Source organism: Silene latifolia, unplaced genomic scaffold (genome assembly GCF_048544455.1).
Source record: "Silene latifolia isolate original U9 population unplaced genomic scaffold, ASM4854445v1 scaffold_75, whole genome shotgun sequence".
In the NCBI taxonomy this organism is placed as follows: Eukaryota; Viridiplantae; Streptophyta; class Magnoliopsida; order Caryophyllales; family Caryophyllaceae; genus Silene; species Silene latifolia.
Genome location: NW_027413661.1, coordinates 4878054 through 4884053, shown reverse-complemented (window position 1 = coordinate 4884053; position 6000 = coordinate 4878054). Strand labels below are relative to the sequence as shown.

At 38.2% G+C, this 6000-nt stretch overlaps 1 pseudogene; it reads right to left on the bottom strand.

Moving 5' to 3' along the window:
• Positions 1–270: 270 nt before the first annotated feature.
• LOC141640245 (uncharacterized) overlaps positions 271–6000 on the bottom strand; it is a 199841-nt pseudogene continuing 194111 nt past the window's right edge.

Below are 6000 nucleotides of genomic sequence, written 5' to 3'. Positions count from 1 at the left end.
ACAGTCAGACTATCAGTAAGAGTTTGACGCGTAAGTCCCATAGCACCATCATGGCAATGTCGGTCCTGAAAATGCTTCTGCCAGGTGGCCTTAGTAAGGCCCCTACTATAACCATCCGGACACTCATGAATACCTGAAAAAGGACAATGAAAGCGCACTAACTCAGGCATGAAAGGAGAAGAAAACCCCTCCTCCAATCTCCACGAAAAATATAGCTACCAAGGAAAACCACCAAGATGAACACCACAACACCGGCACACTCACAAGCAGCTAGAGGCTCGAAGAAGACAAAGCAACCGAAAAAAGAAAGCAAACCCGCAACACCCACCACAGCAACAACTCACACACGAAGGTAAAGGCGACAGTCAGCAGGGCAGTGGCCAGACACAGGGAGACACCAGACCACCCGTGACTGACAACCAACCATAAAGAAAAAAGAAGCAGCAGCACGCAAAAAAAACCCAAATCGCGAAGAAAAACAAAAAAAAGGTGAAGAAAAACCTTGCAGCAGCACCGGCAGTAACGTCAGCCACCACAGCAAAGGCCGACGACTTGAGGTCTGATGGCCAAAGGGTGGTGGCACAGGGGAACACCGACGCAGGCATGCGGCAATGACCCTGCAATGGACAAAACACTTTCGAAAAAACCCTAGCAGCAACACCCACCATAAAAACTACCAACAACGACCACCCCTAACCGGCGACGTGAGGTCTAAAAGGTCGACGTGATGTGGTGGTTAGTGGCGTACGGCGACAGGAAGATGTGGTAGTAGAAGAACCAGACCGCCTCTCCTCTCCCTCAATATTGCGCGATATCTCACTGCACAAACCCTATCAGTCCTACACCGATGATCCCACGGCCGACGTCGTGAAGGGGCCGGCGTAAGACGGCAATGACGGTGATGGAATAGGGTGGCAGAATACAGTGATAGTGGTGGCAGCCAGATCGCTCAATCGCCCTCTCCCTCCTCTCCCTCTCTAAAATTATTATTATTATTATTATTATTATTGTTGTTGTTGTTGTTGTTGTTGTTGTTGTTGTTGTTGTTGTTGTTGTTGTTTTTGTTGTTGTTTTTGTTGTTGTTTTTTTTATTGTTATTGTTATTATTACTATTACTATTACTATTACTATTACTATTACTATTACTATTACTATTACTATTACTATTACTATTACTATTACTATTACTATTACTATTACTATTACTATTACTATTACTATTACTTTTACTATTACTGTTACATTATTATCAATTATAGTATTATTCTTATTACTATTGTTATCAGTATTAGTACTATTCTTTATTCTTATTCATTCATTCTATTCTTTATTCTTCATATCAAGTATCACATCTTTATTCTTTCATTCTTATCATTCATCAAGTATCAAGTATCAAGTATCTTTATTCTTATTCTTATCTTTATTCTTTATTCTTATCATTCATTCATTACTACTACTATTACTATTAATATTAATATTATAATTATTACTATTACTATTACTATTACTATTACTATTACTATTACTATTACTATTACTATTACTATTACTATTACTATTACTATTACTATTACTATTACTATTACTATTACTATTACTACTATTATTACTACTACTGTTATTACTACTGTTATTGTTATTGTTATTGTTATTGTTATTGTTATTGTTGTTGTTGTTGTTGTTGTTATTGTTATTGTTGTTATTGTTATTGTTATTATTACTATTACTATTACTATTACTATTACTATTACTATTACTATTACTATTACTATTACTATTACTATTACTATTACTATTACTATTACTATTATTGTTGTTGTTGTTTTACTATTATTACTAGTTATTATTTGTAGTATTATATTATTATACTTCCGTTTCCACACGCAACACGTGCCACACAAGCCACACGCCACACGTGCTACAACAATTACTGACTCATTATTATTTAATTATTTTATTTCGGTCTTACAACTTAATTATCTAATTTATATAATTATTATACCTTTTAAAATGCATTTTAATATAATTTGACCGTCTTAAATAAGAGGTATTACATATACTAAACCTACTCCCCATATGATTGAAAATATCATATGGATCAACACAGACCAGCCCGGAAATAGGTGACAATTATACGGACACAAAACACGTTAGTTTTAATAAATAAAGTGAGACACGACACAAAGTGTCTGAGTATGCCACATGACTATGATATTAATGAGACGCTATGAAACAACCACCATGCCGGTACCAGAACACGCCAAGACATACCCACAACCACTAGTGCCAGGGACACTCCCCCCACGAAACCACACCACACAAACAGGTACCGAGACACGTCCATACGTACCGGGGCCGGAAGCCAACCGGGTCCCCTGCCAGACGTCGTGTCTCAACTACACGAGTCCCTCCATACTGAAGTTATTAATGTGCACATCCCTCTTGGAGTGTGACACGTCTGTCGCGTACCTGTCAAAAATACCAACTGGCTCTAACTAATATAGCTAGGGAAGTCGGGTCGAATCCACAGAGAGGTAGGAAATTGTCAGCTTAATCTAAGTTCGTCAAGGTACCAAATTAGGGGGGTTTTTAAATGTGATATTCTAAACTAAGAAGAATAAGGAAGAGAAAATAAGAGGAAGGAATTAATCAGATAAAGGGAAACAGCTAAGACAGACGGTTCACCATAATCATTCAGTCAAGTAATCTAGGTCTCAGATTAATGCAAATACGATCTAGGGGGTAGCGAACGTCACCTTTCGGTCCTTAATTCACCCTAAAGCGTAAATAGCTTAGCTTTCGCCCTCACTACAATACCCTATTGCTCGCTACTAGTCTCGCCTTTTCCAACCTTTCGGTCCAGGTCAAGGGTCACTAAGATATAAATATCTAATCGCGTCGACTCAATCAGACATATACAATTAATTGCAGCATTTAAACAACGAAGATTACACCCGCACTAACCCAATAAATCGACTACTATTCCCTCATGATTATGGATCCCCTATAGTCTTAGCAGGGGGGAATTAGCTACTCGTTACCATCGAATTAATAATAATGACAAATAGATAACTAAAACTAAACATGATGACATAACTAATAAGGATTGAATTAAAGCAATTATGATAACAACTAAAAGAGGGAAGGAATTTAAGCAATAAATAAGATCAAAGATAAAAGTAGAATAATAATACCAATCGCAAAATCCAATTCTGAGTAGCAAAGTGTAAAGGAAGAACAAAAATCCAAGAACAGTAGTCTTAGGTAGAGTAAAACGAACGTGAGAAGAGAGAGCCGTAACGTAGTCCCTCTGCTCTATCTTATACGAAAAATCCATCCTAAAACCTAATCTATGGACTAATTACAAAAGCCCACAAAATGATTAGGCGGAAATTAACTAAGGCAGGATAAACCACTCGATCGAGTAGAAATAAACTACTCGATCAAGCAAACCATCACTAAACCACTCGATCGAGTGGAAATAAACCACTCGATCGAGCACTTCATGCAAAATCTCCTCGATTGACTCCTTAAACTGCTCGATCGATCAATCTTGAGTAAATGAAGCATTCGATCGAGCAGAAAACTACTCGATCGAGCTATATAGGCACGCTAGACTTTGAAATGCCTTCCGAAACCAGTTCACGCGTCTCCAAAATGTTAGATTCCAAGCTCCGGCTCCTTATTCTCCATGAATGCATGCAATTGGGACAAATTAGGCTCGATTTAACTCCTCTTCGGTTAATTCCTGCAAATTACATAAAACGAACCAAAGTAGGATATTCGGGGGCATTTGTAGCTAGATGCTACATAAAAAGTACATAAATGCGTGTGAAAATGAGGTGAAAACCTTATATAAAAGACACGCATCAAATCTCCCCAAACCAAACCTTTGCTTGTCCCCAAGCAAATATGAATGCAGCTAAGAAAGAATAAACAATGGAACGGGACCAACGCATCAGCTACAATCATCCACTAGAACCAATTTAATGCGACAAAATGATAAAATGGCAAATGAGAAGTGCAAACGAGTTAAATCAATGTTTCAAACTTACTGAACCGTCGACCTTGCAAGACTCAAAAGATGTCGGACTCTCACGGGCCGCTCGTCACTCAAAATTAGGCACAAGGTAAGTATATATGTGAGAGATAGAAAGAAGTAGAGACACTCACCTAACTCGACCTATAAGAACATGCATGCAGTTAACATGAATAAAGTCTCTACAACCGTACATATGCATTCCAACCATACTAATGACCAAGACACATGCCGAGGACTTACATTTTGGTAAGTGAGGTAATGGGTAAGAAGGGGCTAAAATGAATTTGGATATGTGAAGTTAATAGCCAGGCTAGCAACAACGAATCCAAATATAAACCGCATCCCAACTTCGTACTCAAAACAGCAAGATGAAATGGTGCAAAAATTTATGCACTAAACTCACAAAGTACCAAGAATCGTCAACTCCCCATAAGATATAAATAAGACATGGGAGTGAAAATCATTATCCAATTTCTCATTTTTTCTTCACATGATTTTTTTTCTTTCTCTTTCTTTTTTTCTTTCTTATTTCGCCTTCTTTTTCTTTTTTTCGTTCCTTTTTTTTTTTCATTTTTTGTTTTTCAACAATCTTTCATTCCCTTCAATTCTTCCACCATCTTCTGAAATCAGATAAAATAACCATATTGCAATAAAACATTCCAATAACTGCTCGTCACTAGCTCGGCTAGGGTAGGAAGCATTATAGAAAGTAGTTAATAGGACAAAAAGGCAATTTGGCTATGTGAGGCTCATGGGTAAAATGAAGTAAAGGGAACTGCCTCTCCTAACATGTGTCACCATCCACAGACCGACTGCATACAGGTATTAAGAAGACTAGACTCATGCTTATGCAAATTAATGTTACATGCCTTAAAGAGAGTACTACTCAAATCCTAAATGGAACCGGTCATGAATGTCACCAGTTTATAAAGCTCTAACCTCAGAATGTAATGTAGCTTGCCGACATATTGAATCAAGTCTATTCGTTCAGATAAGAAAGAAACAAAAACTCGTAGATTATGCACATAATCATGCCAACTAAATGTCAAGAATATGCAAGGCTCAAGTAAAGATTCAAAGTAGCGTCAATGTTCAAACGTTCCGACTCAAATTAAACATGAAAATTTTTGAATTTTATGATTTTTTGGAATTAATTAAAACAACAATGCATGCGGAAATAAGTAAACGTGTAAGCAAAAATGCAAGAAAACATGCAGACACAGATATGGATGCACACCTCCCCAAACCAAACCGTACAATGCCCTCATTGTACCAAAAATAGGGAAAGAAATGCAAACTGAAGAGAAAGGGATAAATGGAGTCGGAAAACTTACAAAACGTCATAAGGAGGGACCTCCCCAAACCGACCATGAACATGGGAGGTCAAAGAAAGTCAAACAGTAGCTCCATAGACGTAAAACGGTGGGAAGATAATCGCTCGATCGAGCACTTAGAACAGCTCGATCGAGTGAACTGGTGCAGGGAAGGACTCGATCGAGTAGAAAACCACTCGATCGAGTAAGCGTGATATTGACTTTGGTCGATCGAGGACAATTATCACTCGATCGAGTGAAAACTTTCCCAAAAAGTGCTCGATCGAGCATAAAACCACTCGATCGAGTACTTGGTCCTGCAAAACACGCATTCCAAAGCTAGAAAAGCATAAGGAGTTCGTAAAACAGCGTCTAAAGTTCAACGTAAAGCTAAAGAAAATAAAATGTTCAACACAAGTACAATAAAACAATCGGCCCTTCCTCCGGAGAGCGCTGGTTTAAGAGGTCCCGCACGACCTTTCTGGCATCAATTAACTGGCGCGTCAAGCTCGTCGAAGCGTAAGACTTCAACACGATTGTCTGCTTCATTCGCCTCGTGGTAATGCTTCACATATTGGCCATTCACCTTGAACCTATGACCATCGGAATCTTCGAGCTCCACGGATCCAAATTTGGTAACAGCCG